General features: G+C 47.6%; 1 protein-coding gene across 4 annotated transcripts in view; it reads left to right on the top strand.

Annotated features, from left to right (window-relative positions):
* Positions 1-18814, top strand: part of KIF1B (kinesin family member 1B) — a 1137443-nt gene that overhangs the window by 903567 nt on the left and 215062 nt on the right. The window lies entirely within an intron of this gene.

The following is an 18814-nucleotide window of genomic DNA, read 5'->3' as shown; positions in this document are numbered from 1 at the left end:
CCAGAGCTGTAATTAATACTGCTTCAAGATTTGTTCTGTCCAGCAGTAACTGCTGTTTGGTAATACACAACCTATGCTGTTTGGTAAAAGTTTGTTGCCCTGGGGCAGTTCCTACATTATTCCTGGAATGTTATGAACATTTGTAATTTTTATTAACCGATATTCAGGCAGTGCCAGTGATAGGCTTCCGATATCATTGTGTAGAACAGGCTGTTCTCGATCAAAGTATTTTCTTGGATATTCTAAAAGAACAAACAATCTCCACCCAATGATTTGGATCCTGGACCACATTTTAAATTGTAAAGATTTGTTAATTCTTTTTAATATTTTCTAGCCTAATGTGTTTTTTATGTGGGTAAATGTTAATGGACATTATATATCATATTTGACAGTGAAAAAGGTGTTTTTCTATTCCTCTGTGACAAAGAGAATCAGTGGGAAATATGATTCTGCTTCTTTATGGATTTGAGCTAGGATCCCTGGATACTGTTCTCTTTTTCTGTATTTTCACACCTGTCTTTGGTTTCTAAAGAGAACATTTGGGTTTACTTGACATCTTTAGAGATCACTCATTGTTTGTTTTTATTTTTCAAGGTCGTTTACATCGGGTTTAGCTTCTTCTCGCATGTCATTTCACCACCATGATGGCTCTTTCTGTCAAATGGCCTTCATGTTTTTAAAACAAAATCCTAAAAATACAAGCCCATGCTGTGTGTTGTTTTTCTTCAGCACTCCTGTTCCAAAAGAGTTTGTATCCCAGACACCATCTGATGTGAGTCTTCCTCTGTAACAACTAATGTGGCCCGAGTAAGCCATTCAGCCGCCACCGAGAAATGCTTCAAATACTGGTATCACCAATTCTTTCAGCCCTTCTTCCAGCTTATTTCAACTTCCTTTGCTGATGGACCAGCATCACAGTTCCCCTGTTTGCTCTGCCCACTGGAGGTCAAGGGAGCTTACGCAGTAACATGGACTAATAAACTGACACTTGTCTGGGACAGAGCTCCCAACCGTCACTTGAGTTGGTACATAATAGGCTCTCTCAATTAGATAATGGGACATACTGCAAAGTGACCATTAAAGCAGCCAAAAAGTTCAGTATTAATGCAATCATGCCGCTGAAGACAACAAAGACGATATTCATTTCATGTTAAACCCCAGGCACCAAGCAAGACAATTAATGTGTTTGGCGCTGGCATTTCATACCGCACCACAGAGACCTTTCTGACTCAAACTTGAGACAGAGCCGCAAAGAGGTGTCAAGAGAAGCAATTATGGGTCTCTATACTGGACTCTCTGCAGTGCAAAAGACGTTTAATGCAATGAGGGTGATTTCAGATGCCCACTCCTCACAAATGGAGCCAAACGATGAACATAGAGAAGAAAAACAGCTATAGTTGTCTATAAGTCTCTGAACTGACAGCGTTGCTTCCATTTGAGACAGATAAGACCATGTGTCATGGGATTCCTTGGATCAATTTACAAACTCACTACCAAAGAATCTGGTTGATAATTTCCTGAAGATAACTAAAGTACCTCAAAGAGGGTTTCTAATTTGGCAGCTGTAGGGCTTGGCACTCTTTGCAGGGTCACCCCAACCTTTTTGCCCTTTTCCCTTCATTTTTTTGCTGAATTCGGTTTTGTTGGTCTTAGGACTCTGTGCACTTTACCCCTGCTGCTGTGTTTGTACTCACTCTCTTAAAACATGGTTAAGGTGGCTTAAACCTAATCGACATATTTCATTTCCTTGTAAGTCCCTTTGTAGAGTGGTATACCATATACCAAGGGATTGTAAATTAAAAGCTACTAGTGGGCCTGCAGCACTTAATGTTCCACCCCCATGCAGTATCCCCTTAAAACATGTCCCAGGCCTGACATTGGAGTTTTAAACTGGCATGTCGACTTGGCAAGGAAACCCCCTTGCCAAGCCTTAAGCTCCCCTTTTATTACATATAAGTTGTCCCTAAGTAGCCCATAGGGCAGGGTGCCTTGTAATTAAAAGGTTGGAAATGTACTTTGAAGTTTTACATGTCCTGGTAGTGAAAATAGCCTACATTTGTTTTTCACTACTGTGAGGCCTACCCCTCCCATAGGAAAACATTGGAGATTCCCTATTACATTTAATAAGCTGTAATTTCCAATTGCTAGCTGTATTATTATTATTATTATTATTATTATTATTATTATTATTATTATTGCGTTTGTTACGCGCAGCAGCTACCCACAAAGGGTTTCCCGGCGCGAAATTTGTAAAGATGTATGAATAGGGTGGGTGGAAACAAGAGCCTAGATGTTAAATAGCCAGGTTTTTAGGATTTTGCGAAATTTAAAATAGTTTTCTTCGTTGCGTACTGAGAAAGGCGAGGAGTTCCATAACACGGGCCCTTGGTAGCAGAAAGATTTGCCTCCCATACGGGATAACTTAATTTTGGGAATAACAAACTTTCTCTGTGTAGAGGAACGGAGGGATCGAGATGGAAGATATGGGTGGGCAAGTGACATAAGGTATTTCGGGGCTTTAGCGGATTCAATTTTGTGCATAAAACAGAGTGCTTTAATTCGGGTTTCAACCTTCAACCAATGAAGGTCCCGAAGATATTGGGTAGTAGGGGTGTATCTAGGAATATTGCATATTAGCCTGGCCGCTGAATTTTGAATTACCTGAAGTTTACGGGTGGTTGCTTTATTTGAGCCTAAATAGAGGACATTCCCGTAATCAATCCTTGAGGTGATCAAGGCATTGACTACGGTTTTCTTTGTTGGCTCGGGCAACATCCAGCATATCTTTTTCAACCATTTTAGAAATGTCAAAGCACATAGTTGCGTTTTTTTCAGCTTGTTTATGCATCTTAAGAGAGTCATCAATGATGACACCTAGATTGCGCGCTTGTGGGACTGGGACAGGAAGCGTGCCCATCTCATTTGGTCAATGTTGGGGACCCCACAGGCTTTTGTTTTTGTCTAATATAATAACTTCTGTTTTTTCCCCGTTTAGTTGGAGAAAATTGTCCTGCATCCAGCCTGCTATTTTAGCTAAACCGTGTTTGAGTGTGGAAGGGCTATCCATGTTCTCAGATGAAAGGGAGAAAATTAACTGAGAGTCATCCGCGTGTGAATAAATTGATAGACCCGCTTCTTTTACCACCTTAGCCAAAGGGCTCATATACAAGTTAAACAATAGAGGACTCAATATGGAACCCTGTGGTACACCATGTTCAAAGACATAAGTGTCCGAGCATGCTGTACGAGAGAAGACCTGAAATGTCCTTCCAGTCAAAAAGGAGATGAGCCACTCTAGTGCTGAACCACAAATACCTAGAGAACGAAGCGTATTAATTAAAACAATATGTGATACAGCATCAAAGGCAGCACTTAAATCCAACAATATAAGGGCCAAAGTCTCTCCCTTGTCCGAAAGGCATCGAATGTTTTCCGTGACTCCTAATAGAGTGGTTTCCGTTGAGAAGCCCACTCTAAATCCAGATTGACAGGGAGGTAGTAAATCTTGGGTGGTGACGAATTCAGTTAAGGTTTGGTGCACATGTTTTTCTAGTATCTTAGAGAAAATGGGTAGCAGGGAGATGGGTCGGAAGTTGGAGGGCTGATTAGGATCAGCTCCAGCCTTTTTTAACAGTGGATGGATCATGGCATGTTTCCATTCGGCAGGCACAGTGTTTTCTTGTAGGGAAGTGTTGAGCAGGTCTGTGATAGTGTCAAATAAATGTAAGCCAAGCTTTTTAAGTATCATGCAAGGTAGAGGGTCTTTTGGTGACCCCGATTTAATGGTATTAAGCAATTTAAGTAGAGTCTCAGTATTTAGTCTGGGCCAGCTGTCCAAGATACTTCCAGGATTTTGAGGAGCATCTACGTCGGATTTGCTAATTGAATTGTGAACAGAAGGACACAGTCGTGTAATGTCAGAGGGGAGACCACTATTCTGGGCTGATGTGATTCCTTGATGGATTTTGTCCACCTTTTGTATAAAAAAGGATGATAGTGCTTCACATTGTGATTTATTTAGGTCTGGAGGCATTGGTTGCAGTTTTAGATCCTGCAAGTTCTTTTACCAACTTAAATAAGGTTTGGGAGCGATTTAGGGCCTCCGCAATGGTGGAACACACATGGTCTGCTCTTGCCTTATTGCAAAGGGTCCGATATTTGTTTAATCTACTTTCATACTCTTTTTTCGCCTCTGGGGAATAGTTTTTCCTCCACCTGTGTTCAAAGGTTTTACACTCAGATTTTTCCTTTTTTAGTAGCTCAGTAAACCAGGGGGCAGGAGGTCGTAGGCCCTTGCTCTTCGCCATGGACATTGGGAGGCAAGTATCAATTGCCGTCAAGAGCCAGTTCTGAATTGCTACAGATAATGACTGTACAGATTGTTTTGAACAGGGACGATGTGAGTCTAGGAAGGTGTTCAAAGTTTCCATGTCCAAGTTTTTTCCAGTTTATCTGCCTGGGTTGATCCGAGGGAACATTATACTCAAGTGGGACTACTTGGAGTGAAAACCTAATCAAATAATGATCTGACCAGCTGAGTGGCAGCGCCGGAAGAACATTAATTGTCTTAAGATTGGAAAAGATAGGGTCAAGCAAATGACCTGCAGTATGGGTTGATCCTGAGTTTAACTTCTAGTCACAGATTTCGTACCTCAGAATTATCCCCAGGTGTGAAACTGGATCCCACAAATTTTCGTGAGCAGTACCCCTGTGTGCTGGTAGGTGGCGTCGTTCAGATCCACATGGCGCTGCCCGGACCGGAAGTGACATGCGTGGTGCCCATATAGGTGCCACCCCAGCACGCTGATGTCAGTTCTTTTCTCTCCGCCCCAGTTAGTGCAGATCCAGAGAAAGCAACCCCCAATAATTTTTTGACTGACCCGTTTCAAACTTTTTTTGAATTGATTTTTTTCAGGACTTATATCCTTGTGTGGCAGGGAAGGAAGGCCAGATTCAAGCCTTGCAGCGCCTGTCACCAGAAAATTTTGGTGATTGACGCTCACGTCTGCATCTGATGTCTTGAGCGCAACCACAACGCCAAGACCTGCGTTGATTGTCACGCCATGCACTCAATGGCCTTGATGGAGTGATCTCTCAAGCTTGTTGCCGCTCGACATGTGACACCGCAATGGTCTTGATCCCAGTCAAGAGGAAGGTCCTGGGATCGATCACGGAGCCATCGATCTTCATCGCAGTTGAAGTCGTCCCATTCTGGTCAGCCCCACAAGAATAAGAGTAAGAAGTCGAATGGGGTTCTCGACTTCACGTACGTCAAAAACATCTGATGAAACGAGGGAACATTGCCACTTGAGGACTACCTCCGCAGTTGAGCCTGCAATCGGGCCGTTTCTGATAGATACATCTGCCTTGTGGATTCCTCACCTAGTGAATATCCCCCTTGCGTCGGCAACGTTCGGAAAATTCTTCGTAGCACGCCGGCGTGAACGACGTCATAGGAACGCGGCATCGCGCGCGACTCCGTCTGACGTCACAGACTCCTTATTAGGCCCACGTCGGCGTGATGACATCAGTTCCTTTTTTTCCGCGTCGTCGACGCTAACGGTTTCTGGGATCTTCTGTTACAGATAGAGACTTTGTTGCTTTTTGTCTGTTACTGTTCCTGTTCTTCGTCGAGGATGTCGTCGAAGAAGACGGGTTTCAAGCAGTGTGGCTCGTGTGCCCGAATGATGTCGATTACCGATCCACATGATGATTGCTTGTGGTGTTTAGGTTCGGATCATGACGTCAAGGGCTGTCGATCCTGCTCTAAGATGAATCCGAAGGCTCTGCGAGAACGGGAGGCTAAACTTCTGATAGCCAAGATTAAAGGTAAAGAAGCCAATAGATCTTCGAGATCAAGATCAAGACCCTCCAGATCGAGGCCGAAGTCAAGGTCGAAGTCACGATCGAGGTCACGATCGAGGTCGCGATCGAGGTCGAGGGCCAGATCGGAGTCGGCATCGAAGTCAGCTTCTGAGCATGCTTCGGGTTCCTCGAAGAAAAAACATAAGAGGAAGAAGCATAGTTCTCACCATCATTCGGGGTAGTCTGACTCGAAGAAGAGGTCTTCTCGGAAACATCACAAGGACTTTGTGTCTCCGTCTCCTGCTGGTGGTACCATGCCGATACCGTCTCGAGAGCATACACCGGAACTGAGTTGGTTCCAATACCGGCCAGTCTTCGGAGCATGAGGAGGATGACCTGGAGGGTCTTAAGGGTCAGGAGGAGCCGAATCCGGAGCAGCCTCCTGCAGAGCCATCAATGGGTTCATACCCTTCCTTTCCTGGTCCTGGTCAGGACCCTTCGCATTTCCTAAATGCTATGTTTGGAGTGTATGCGAGGGCAATGTACCCCACTGGAGCACCTGCGGGTCCCATCGGTCCTTTGTCTTTTAACTTGGGTGTCCCCCAAGCTTATGCACCGGTGCCCTTTCTACCTTTTATGCCGACTCCATATCCTTCTTGGCTCGGTACGGCGCCGCCGAGGTCATCGACTCCGCGCACGGCTTCGCCGGCTCCGGAGCGACCTCGAAGTTTGGATCGGGACACGACGCCGGTTCCTGTTTCTCAAACTCCTGTTGTTCCAGCTCCTCGTTCGACTCCGACTCCGTCGGAGTCGTTACCGGATCTGTCGACTTCGATTTGTCTGGAGTGGTCGAGGCGTAGAGCCCAGCGTCTCTTGGAGGAGAAGGTGTATGGGGAACATGAAGTGGAGGAAGGCGAGCTTCAGGAGCATGAGGATTGCTTTGAGGATCTGCATAGTGCAATCAGTCTTGAACTTTCTCCAGAATGGGGGCTGCCTGTGGTTTCGGATGCGCCCTCTAGGGATGTGGTGCCATACCATATGGTAATCAGAAAGGCTGCTGAGTTGCTGAACTTGACTTTGCCTACAGTGGAGTTCAAGTCTAATATTCTTACGGAGGTCTTACATTCGCCTTCTTCGGTCATTGAGCCGACTCTGCCATTCACTGAGGCTCTGACTGAACCGATTTTAGAGGTCTGGAAAAAGCCTTTGTCTGCACCTGCGGTGTCTAGATCAGTGGTGAGGCGTTATAGGATGGCTCCTGGAGACCCTGAGTTCTTGTCATCTCACCCTTCGCCAGAGAGTCTGGTGGTGCAGGCCGCTTGTGCGAACAGATCAGCAGGCTCTTTTCCCCAGGTTCCTGGAGATAGACTCCAAAAAGTTGGATCAAGCTGCTAAAAAGGTTTTCTCCTCAGGTAGCATGGCTTTAAAATCCACGAATGCTACTTGCTCACCAGGAAGGTATGTGCATGCCTTAATGGACTCGGTCAAGCAGTTGTCAGCTAAGCTTCCGGAGGAAGACAGGAAAAACTTTAATGAGGTTGTTTTGGACACTCCGGCGGCAGCCCGCCAGGTTATTCAGAGTGGCATTGACACGGTGGACTCTGTGGCTAGAGTGATGGGTTCTTCAGTGGCTACCAGAAGAGCTGCTTGGCTAAAGTTCTCAGAGTTTTCCGCTGATGTACAGGCTACTCTTATGGATTTGCCTTTTGACGGAGTTGGCCTCTTTGGGAAGAAAGCGGATGCAGCTTTAGAGAGGTTCAAAGATAGCCGGGCGACGTCTAGGTCTTTGGGCCTGCAAGTGAAAGGCTCGGCCACCAGGAAGTTCAGGGGATTTGGCAGGTCTTCCTTTCGTCCTTTCAAACAAGGCCAGCAGCAGCAGCAGCAGCAGCAGCAGCAGCAGCAGCACCAGAACCCTCTGTACAAGTCTTACAGAGGTAGACAGAGGGGTCGTGGACGTGGACGTCAGGCCTCTTCCTCCTCTATTTCCTCCTCTAATACCCACCCCCCACCTACAACAGCAAAGCAGCCCTAGATCCGCCATTCCGGATCATGCGGGTCCGGTAGGGGGTCAGCTTACTCATTTTCTACGGGATTGGGAATCTGTTACATCAGATCTTTGGGTTCTCAATCTCGTAGAAAATGGGTATGCACTTCCTTTCCAGGAATTCCCTCCCAATTACCCTCCTTGCCAAGGTTATTGTTCGGAGGACCACCTGCTTCTCCTGCAGGAAGAAGTCCTGGCACTGTTCAGAAAGGGTGCGATAGAGGTGGTTCCGGAGCAGGAGAGGGGTCAGGGGTGCTACTCCCGGTATTTCCTGATCCCCAAAAAGGATTGCAGACTTCGACCAATCCTGCATCTCAGGATCTTGAACTTGTATCTGAAGCAGGAAAAGTTCAAGATGCTCACTCTTGCGCAGGTTCTTCAAGCGCTGTTGGAAGAAGACTGGATGGTCGCACAGGAAGTATCTCCGTTTAACGGTAGGGTCGCAACACTACCAGTTTGTGGTCCTTCCGTTTGGACTTACTACTGCGCCTCGAGTTTTCACCAAGGTGATGGCAGTGGTGGCAGCACATCTCAGGAGGTCGGGAATACCTGTATTCCCGTATCTGGACGACTGGCTGATCAAAGCAGAGTCGCCAGAGAAGGTGCTCCTTCATCTGCAAGAGACAACTCAGTTGTTGTACAGGTTGGGTTTTTCGATAAATGTACCCAAGTATCACCTGGTGCCCTCCCAGAGCAACCTGTTCATAGGTGCGGTACTGGACACTACTGTATGTCATGCATTCCCTCCACCCCAAAGGATTCGCGACATACAGGAAATGATTCCTTTATTCTACAATGGAGCGGTCGTTCCAGTCCTGAAGGTCCTTCGTCTGCTCGGTCTGATGGCTTCTTGCATTCTGTTGGTCAACCATGCACGCTGGCACATGAGGGCACTCCAGTGGTGCCTCCGCAGGCAGTGGTATCAGCACAACGGAGATCTCAGGGAGTCAGTGAGGATCTCCGGAGAAACTGCAGCGGATCTGTCTTGGTGGGGCGTGGAAGGCAATCTGTCTCAAGGAAAGCCTTTCCAACTGCCTCCATCGGTTGCCACAGTGATATCGGATGCATTCACTCTCGGGTGGGGTGCTCATCTGTGGGATCTGGAGGTCAAAGGTCTTTGGTCTCTGGAGGAAAAGTTGCTTCACATCAACCTTCTAGAGTTGTGGGCGATACGTCTGGCGCTCAAGGCCTTCCTCCCTTCCCTTCGCGGTCATTCGGTTCAAGTCCAGACGGACAACACTACCACGATGTGGTATATCAACAAGCAGGGAGGAGTAGGGTCGCGGTGTCTCTGCAAAGAGGCTCTGCGTCTCTGGTTCTGGATTCAGGACCATCAGATTTGTCTGGTGGCAAATCATCTGGCCGGAGTTCTGAACGTACGTGCAGACGTTCTCAGTCGGCAGTTCTCTGCCGACCACGCGTGGAGGCTCCATCCGGCGGTTGTTCACGACATCTTTCAGATGTGGGGGACTCCTCGGGTGGACCTGTCCGCCACTCGCGAGAATGCTCACTGCCTGTCATTCTGCAGCCTCCAGTATCCGATGCAAGGAGCACTGGGGGACGCGTTTCAGTTGAGTTGGGGAAGTCAACTCCTTTACGCGTTTCCTCCCATACCCTTGATTCCTCGGGTTCTGAGGAAGATTAGTCAGGACCGGGCCCAAGTCATATTGGTCGCCCCGGATTGGCCAAGAAGGGTGTGGTACACGGACCTACTCCACCTCTCCTCTCACTCGCCGCTCCGTCTCCCTCTCAGGGTAGATCTCCTCTCTCAGATGGAGGGGCAGGTTCTACACCCCACCTCCAGACATTACACCTTCATACCTGGAGATTGAACGGGGCAACCTGAACTCTTTTTCTCTCCCTCACGATGTGGTGGATGTCATTCTTTCGGCAAGGCGTGACTCCACCAAGTCCATCTATTCGTATAGATGGTCTAAATTTGTTGTTTGGTGTAGGGAGAAGGCTGTTGACCCTTTGAGGGCTCATCTGTCTGATATTTTGCAGTTTGCTGTCTCTTTGGCACAGCAAGGATTTGTTGTTGCCACAGTCAAAGGTTACCTTTCGGCGTTATCGGCATTTCTCTGCTTGCCGGACCAGCCGTCTCTTTTTAAATCTCCAGTGGTTTTGAGGTTTCTGTAGGGCCTCACAAATAAGTTCCCTCCTTCTCCATTTATCGTTCCTCAATGGGACTTAAATCTTGTCTTATCTTTCTTGATGGGTTCTCCCTTCGAACCCTTACACAAGTGTCCCATGAGGCTTTTGTCTTTCAAGACGGTCTTCTTAGTTGCGATCACCTCGGCAAGGAGGGTGAGTGAGCTTCAAGCTCTTAGTTCTAAGCCCCCATTCCTGACCATTCATGTTGATCGAATGGTTCTTAGGACCAGGGCTGCTTTTCTGCCTAAGGTGGTAACTCCCTTCCATTTACGGCAATCCATTACCCTTCCTAACTTCTTTCCTCCCCCTCACCCTTCTAAGGAGGAAGAGAGACTGCACCGTCTGGACCCTAAGAGGGTGGTGTCTTTTTATCTGGATAGAACTAAAGACTTCCGGATTGACGACCAGCTGTTTGTTGGTTTTGCTGGCTGTCGGAAGGGCAGATCGGTGCACAAGCGCACACTTTCCAGGTGGATAATCCTGTTCATCAAGATTTGCTACTCTCTGGCGGGTAAGGACCCTCCTGAGGGTATAAGAGCTCATTCTACCAGGGCAAGGTCTGCTACTTCTGCATTGTCTAGAGGTGTACCTGTTGAGGACATTTGCAGAGCCGCGACTTGGGCCTCCCTCCACACTTACGCGAAGCATTACTGCTTGGATACCGAGGTGAGGAGGGACGGCCACTTCGCGCGTTCTGTCCTCTAAGATTTCCTGGTTTAGCAGAGTGGACACCCTCCTTCGGGAGTGGGGACTGCTGTGGGACTCTATTCACAAGGTGAGGAATCCACAAGGCAGATGTATCTATCAGAAGAACAAGTTACTTACCTTCGGTAACGCTTTTTCTAGTAGATCCAGTATCTGCCTGTGGATTCCTCACTGACCCACCCGCCTCCCCGTTGTCCACTCTGCAATACCTGGGTTTATTTGTATATATATTGGGTTTTTGATACCTTTGCTGCGCACTATGTGTGCTGTTCTGATTTGTATGTACTATGTACACTGTATATATGTATTTTTGCTGTCGAAGGCACGGAAAAAAGGGCGGAACTGATGTCATCACGCCGACGTGGGCTTAATAAGGAGTCGGTGACGTCAGACTGAGTCGCGCGCGATGCCGCGTTCCTATGACGTCGTTCACGCCGGCGTGCTACGAAGAATTTTCCGAACGTTGCTGACGCAAGGGGGATATTCACAAGGTGAGGAATGCACAGGCAGATACTGTATCTACCAGAAAAAGCGTTACCGAAGGTAAGTAACTTGTCCTTTCCGTGCCTCCCCGAGTTTTCGGGAGCTGGTGCCCCCCTACACAGCTCCGAGAATTTTATGAAGCAAAGCAGCTCATATTTGGGAGGCCTGTCCCTCCTGGAGTGCCTTCAAGCCCTGTGAGTTTGGGAAGGGCAACTATTGTTTCTCTGTCATCAGGTCTCCCACTGGCACTAGTCAGGCCCCTTGGATCCACAGGTTGTTGACGTCCCCAGTGATGGTGGTTCCGTCCTCATTCTCATCCGGCAATCTGACACTGAGCTGGAAGGGTGTCGCCCAACTAGAGCCATTCCCTCCAGGCCAGAGCTTAAGTCTATGGGCTGGGACTTGGGGAATATTGGGAGGGGCACCTGGACTCTGGAGAATACCAGCTCCTAGACCCTAACATGTTCTGGTCTCAGGAATTGGTGGAACCCAGTGGATGGGACACCTTCGCAGATACTGGAATGGTCTCTCCTCTTACCGTGGCTACTGAGGAGGGTGCTTCCTTTGCTAAGGTGGTGAGAAGGGCGGCCGAGGTCCTGGACCTTAGCCTGCTCTCAGTGGCAGTCAGTGGCAGTCAAGACTAACATCTTGAAAGAGGTGCTTCACTGGGAGTTACTCCCTCAGAACCACTTCTCTCATTTAATGAAGCCCTTACGCACGTCCTGCTCTAGACCTGGTCCAAGCCCTGTACAGGGGCTCCTGTGAACACGACAGTTGCCTGTTGCGAATGCCCCACACCATGGGACCCCAGTTTCCTTTCCAAAGCTCCATTAAATCTTGTCAAATTGACAGTTTTCCCTCAAATTGTTACAATGTGTATGGGGCAGATCCCTTTAAAAAATGACAGGGTGTAAAAGGGTTTAAACCTTGCAAAGATTGAAACCGACAAATTTTGGTGATAGGCACCCACAAGGTCTGTCTCTGGTGCTTCAGCTCCAGACACAATACAGCGCTGTGTGAATGCTCTGCAAAGATGAATAAGAAGGTCATCCTGGACAGCAAAGCCAAACTTGCTGTTGCAGCACTTTATATGAAGACGAAGAAGGCCCGTTTGTGGTTGAAAGCGCGATAGCGCTCTCACTCCTGGGGCTACTCTTGTAACTGTTCGTCTTTAATGTTCAGGAGCTCATGTAAGTCAAAGTAACATATAAAGTGAAACCATGGGTCCCCTTTGTCCCGCCCCTCCCACCACTCAGAATCATGCAACTCCCAGAGTACCTCTAAGCCATGGAGGCTTTCCACCCACTCAGAACATATCCTGCATTTGGTCCACATGTGCTCCGACTTACCAAGGCCATTTGCGACACCTCAACAACTCCATGAGTTTAACTTGGCCCTAGACTGCATTTTTGGTACGCTGATCCCTTTGGAGCACCTTTGGGCCTTTATGGATATGAGGTGGCCCCCAGTCTGGGTTACTGCCTGTGGATCCGTCCCATACTGAGCCACTTCGAGGCTGGCCCCATCACTGAGCCGGACTCTGCCTTAGACGCTGAAACCAACGATGCCACCCTGGGCCTCAACGCTGGGCCGATTTCAGAACCAGAGCACTTTTATTGGGAGTCCGAAACTCAATTCGCATCCCACAGCCCTCCACAAGGTCATACACAGCACGCCTTTATTCTTCTTCGGAATCTGAAACCTCCCAACCTCCTGCCGATACTGACAATGATGATGAACCCTATGAAAGGGAGACCATTGTTTTGGATTTTTTTTATGCTAATGGCCTGGACAACTCTTGAGATACTGGCCTTTCTTCGCCCAACCAGGCTATGGAATAGAAGAGTCCATCTTCTTTGTCGCAGTGATTAGGAGGGCAACAGAAGTTTTAGACTTAACCCTGCCCATGGCAGAAGTAAAAATAAATGTCCTGACCGAGGTGCTCAATCCAGGCCAAACAAGCCATTAACCTCCTCTTCTGTTTAATGAGGCCCTTGCGCACATGCTGGTATGCACCTGGCCCATGCCAGGATCTTGCCTTGTGGTAAATTGATTGATGGCAAAACGGCATAGACCTGCTCCTTTGAGTCCAGACTTTCAGTTCAAACACCCAACTACAGAGAGCTTTGTGGCACAGGCATCTTGTTGTTGTTATTATTATTATTATTATTATTATATTTGTACAGCGCACAGCTACCCAAAGGTTTCCCGGCGCTAGAGAACACAGAAGGATGAAGGCTAGGGTAAATAGAGTGGTGGGGGAACTACTGATTTAAAAGCCAGGTTTTTAAGTCTTTGCGGAATTTGAGATAGTGTTGTTCAGTGCGTAGGTGATTAGGGAGAGAGTTCCAGAGTGAGGGAGCCAGGTAGGAAAAGGATCGTCAACCCATTCTGGCCCGTCTAATCCTAGGGACTTGGAACTTGTGTTGATTGGAGGATCGGAGAAGGCGGGGGCGATAGAGGTGCACTAAGGACTTTAGGTAGTGGGGTGCTATACCGAAATTGATTTTATGCATGTAGCATAGGGCTTTAAATTCGGCACGACTGCCAATACGGAGCCAGTGAAGGTCACGGAGTGAGGCTGAGATAGCAGTTTTATTGGGGAGTTTACAGAGTAATCTAGCGGCAGAGTTCTGTACAACCTGTAGCTTGCGTAGCACTTCCTTGCTTGCGCCCAGGTACAGAACATTACCGTAGTCCAATCTGGATGTTATCAGGGCTTGCACTACAGTTTTTTGGGTGGTCAGAGGGAGCATCCAGAGCATCTTCTTAAGCCATTTGAGAATTGCAAAGCAAGTGGAAGCTACTTTGACCACTTGTTGCTTCATTGTCAGCTGGTCATCGACAGTGACCCCAAGATTGCGGGCAGATTGGGAAGAGGGGCGGGGGTGAGCCCATCTGTGACGGCCAGTGGTGGGGGCCCCAGAGGGTTTTATTATTACCGAAAAGGAGAAGTTCGGTTTTTTCACCGCTAAGTTTAAATTTGTTGGCTAGCATCCATTCTGCTATGTCTGTTAACCCAGATCGAAGTGCGGATGTGTTGGAAGTTGTGTTAGAAGAGAGTGAGAAGATGAGCTGAGTCATCTGCGTAAGAGTATATAGTGAGCCCGGCTTGCCCAGCTATTGTAGCCAGGGGGCTAACATATATATTGAAGAGCAGGGGGCTCAGTATGGAGCCTTGGGGGACTCCATACTGTGATATGAGTTTTGGAATTGGCGGAGGAGGAGAAAACTTGGAAGGTCCTGTTTGATAGGAAGCTGGATAGCCACTTGAGTGCCAGGCCAGTGATACCACAGGAATGGAGGGTGTTGAGGATAGAATGGGAAACAGTATCGAACGCGGCACTTAGATCGAGTAAAGTAAGTGCCACGGTTTCTCCTTTGTCGACCTGTTGGCGGATGATTTCAGTGACACCCAAAAGTGTAGATTCCGTAGAGAATCCTGCCCTGAAACCGGACTGGGACGTGTGTAGTAAATTTTGTGACTCCGTGAAATTTGTAAGCTGGATATTTATATGTTTCTCTAGAATGGGAGAAGAGAGAGAGGGTGAAAATTAGCTGGTACCTCTGGATCGGCGTTAGCTTTTTTTAACAGGGGCACAATCATGGCATGCTTCCAGGCTGCTGGGACCCTAGCTTCAATTAGAGAAGTATTAAGTAGTTCCATGACTAGGATGAGTGTAGAATGGTCTAGTGTTTGGCGTACCGGGGGGGGGGGGGAGAGGATCCTTAGGGGACCCTGATTTAATACTGCTGAGGATATTGCGGAAAGTGAAGATGTCAAGTGGGGTCCATTTATCTAAGCAGGTGTAGCTGTTGGCTGGGATGGTTTCTTGGGGAGGGTGTTGTTTTGGGAGTTTATCAGAATCTGAGTTTATCAGTGAATTTGTTTGTTTATCAAAGTCAGCATAGATTTTGTCAATTTTGTTGACAAAGAAATCAGCTAAGACATCATATTTCTTAGAGTCCAGGCCCGGGGGTTTGGGCTGACAGGTGGCACCCAAAAGTTCCTTGACAACTTTGAATAGTGCTTTTGCGCGTGTAAAACGGTGAGATTAGCGTGCTCTGCCCGGGCGATGTTGCATAATGAATGATATTTGCTTAGGGCAGATTTGTATAGTGATTTAGTTCTAGGATCGTAGTATTTGCGCCAGCGTCTGTTTTTGCAGTTAGTCTTTTCTAGTTCGAGTTTTTCAGTGAACCAAGGGGGGGTGGGTAGTGGTGCTTAGAATTCTTATTGGTCGGAGGTAGGCATGTATCAATGGCAGAGCTGAGCCATTGAGGAATAACCGCATCATCTTCCAAATTGGTGATGGAGGTTACTGGCCTGGAGTTTTCTAAAAAGAGGTTAAATTTGTTTAGATCCAGATCTTTCCAATTTCTGCCCTTCTTAGGCCCTGGTGGATATACGGGGTACTTAGAATGTAGTTTAAGTTTAATTTGGAATTCGACCAGGAAATGATCGGACCAAAGTATCGGAGTAGCAGGTTTACATAAGATGTTGGTAAGGTTAGAGCAAGGTTAGAGCAAATAGGATCGAGTACGTTTCCTGCTTTATGCGTGGGCCCAGAGTTATGAAGAGTGACGTTCAGAGCCGACAGGTCTGCAATGAGGTTGGTGCTAGTGGGGCAGGAGGTTTCATTAAAATGTATATTAAGATCGCCTACGATCAAAAAGTTAGTGGTTTGGAGTAGGAGAGAGGCAATGCGATCAGGGTATGAAGCGGCCCAAGCACTAGCTGGTCCAGGGGGGCGGTAGATAAGTGTTCCTGATAGAGTAAAATTAGGCGAGAGCCAAAGTTTAAAAAGGCCGGCTTCACAGCCCTGGAGGTCTAGTTCATCCCATTTGCATTTGTAGGAGGTTTTAAAAATTATTGCTGTCCCTCCTCCTTCTTTGCTGACACGGTTTTTACCAAGGTATGAGTAATTATAGGGGAGTGCTGTTGCGATATCCGGACCAGAACTATCGCTTAGCCATGTCTCTGTGTTATGTTATGTTAAAATTATTTATACCGCGCTCGGTCACCGGACGGTTTCATGGCGCTCATAACAAATGCGGAGGGCAGGAACGGGTATTACTCAAAGGCTGACTGGAAGAGAAACGTTTTCTGCATCCTACGAAAGCAGTCGTAGGTAGGGCAATGTCGGAAGGCAGACGGAAGGGAATTCCAGATTTTGGGGGCCAAAAAAGAAAAACATAAACCACCATGTTTTTTGCGTTTGATTTTAGGGATGACTAAGAGGTTGTGAGAGGAGGAGCAGAGATCTCTCGAGGGAACATATCGCTTCAGACTAAAAGAAGTGAAAACAGGAGCCAAGTCAGACAGAGCTTTGAATATCGTGCAGCCCAGTTTGAAAGTGCAGCGCTTAGCCGCCGGGAGCCAATGCAGGCTTCGCAGCAGCGGCGAAACATGCTGGTGCTTAGGCTGATGGTAAACCAAGCGTGCTGCCTGATTTTGCACCAGCTGCAACCTGTGGAGGTGGTATACAGGAATTCCCACATACAGAGTGTTGGCGTAGTCAATTCTCGACATAACGAGGGCCATGATGACAAGGATAAGTGCATCTCTGGTGAGAAATCTACTGATTTTACGTATCCTGCGCAGATGGAAAAAGCAGGATGACGTGACCGCACCAATCTGGGGCCTCATAGATAGGTCACTGGTGATGACCACGCCAAGACTCTTCAGAGTTGACGGGGCAGCGAGGAGCCCCCAGTGAGGGAGGCCAAAAGCTGTCATTCCATGGGTTGGCTGCTCCGCCCACCAGCACAAGCTCGGTCTTGGTGGGATTTAATTTGAGTTGGCTGTGGTACATCCATTCCGATATCTCAAGCATGGTAAATTGGAAGCTGGTGCGGGAGGAAAGGGAGGTGTCGATAGGAAAGATTAACTGCAAGTCGTCCGCGTAGTTAAAGATAGTGGCTGCGGATTTGCGAAGAGAAGCGATTAGGGGCTGCATGTACAAATTAAATAACAAAGGGGATAGAGCGGAGCCCTGTGGGACTCCGCAGTATAGGGGGGAATAGGAGGCAGAGAAGGTAGACAGGTGCACTGCTTGAGAACGCTTATCCAGAAAGGATCTAACCCAGTCGAGAGCAACGCCCTGAATGCCGGCATTTTTGACACAGTCGATCAATATTGCATGATCGACCGTGTCAAAGGCCGCCGATAAGTCCAACAAGACAAGTGCTTGGGAGATGTTCTTATCGGCGCCCTTTCTCAGGGTATCCATCACAGCCACAATGACCGCCTCGGTGGAGTGAAGTGGGCGGAAACCGGCTTGCTGGGCCTCCAGAAAAGACAAGCTCTCAATAAAAGCAATTCGAGCAGACCTGATGACTAACCGTTTTTTTTTTTCCATCTGTCTTAGCGCGGGGACACGCTATCTGAGCGTAACCAGGCGCTTTACAAAACTCCCTAATAATAATAATAAAAGCACTCAGGCAGCGAGTGACATATGTCTCCAAAATTTTCCCCAAATAGGGGAGAAGGGAGATGGGCCTATAATTGCTCAAGACCGTAGGATCTGAGGTAACGGGTTTTTAGGAACCCGCTGGTGTCAGGGGATAACACCCGAAGACCTCTGAGTTCTCCCTTGTTCCGGACCACAGAAACAATGAGTCTTCCATCGCAGTCAAAGATCAAGTTTTATTGGTAGCTACCAAGTAACACGTGTCCCAGAAGTACACCACACGGAGAGTAGGTTTTGGGAGACTGTTCGTTTTTACAGAACCAGCCTTCTCCTTATATACAAGATATATGGCTTTAAGCAAGAATTCTTGAGTTTATGGTATGGCAATATACATATTTCTACAATAATACAAAGAGCGAAGTCATGTAAGCAAGCCCATATTTTAGATGTCCAGTTCGTTGATAGATTACCCAGTTAGGCCTGGAACTCCCATCAGATATCGATGAAACCTCAATAAAGAAAGGTGTAACCCAGTCATAAACCTGGCCATAAACAAGGAACGTGGACAGGTGCATGTTTGCAGAAAGCATGGTCTGTATGTAGTGAATGGTTCATGGAATGTTATGCGTAGATGCTATCGCATTCGGCCACTGGGCGAGGAGCTGCCTAAACAGGTTTGGCCGAAGACAGTGGAGTCAGTTGGGACAGGTCAGGGGAAAGTCACGAAAGGTGGATGTGTCTATTTGGATCAAGCTCGACCTTTAATTGACTTATCATGAGGGCAAGATGCAAGATGGATGCCGTTCACAAAATGGAGTTTAAGGGATGGGACGGAAACTGTGATTTAGGGGTGTTGGCAACCCTCGATTGTAACGCAAATACATAGGAATGATGTCCTAATCATTATCGGTTCGTAGACACAAAAATCGTCTCGGTACGTTGAGGTTTCGTGACACGGGTATTGGACCTCGATATCGGGAGAACAACGGGTGCCGGATTTTGAGAACCACAGATCGGCATTGGTCTTTTTTAGGATCGGTATCACAACTGCCTGTTTAAAGGAGTCCGGGACCACCCCGTCGCCAGCGAGTTGTTAAGTAGAGCCAGTGGGGGTCGGGGCAGGCCAAGAAGATTTCCTTAAGAACTTGGGGAGGGCAGCAGTCATTGGGGGAGCCAGAGCTCACTTTATGCAGTAACGAATAAAACTCCG

The sequence above is a fragment of the Lissotriton helveticus genome, chromosome 5_1, assembly GCF_964261635.1.
Source record: "Lissotriton helveticus chromosome 5_1, aLisHel1.1, whole genome shotgun sequence".
Classification (NCBI taxonomy): Eukaryota; Metazoa; Chordata; class Amphibia; order Caudata; family Salamandridae; genus Lissotriton; species Lissotriton helveticus.
Note: the sequence above shows the minus strand (reverse complement) of the source record. Positions and strands in the feature narration are given on the sequence as shown.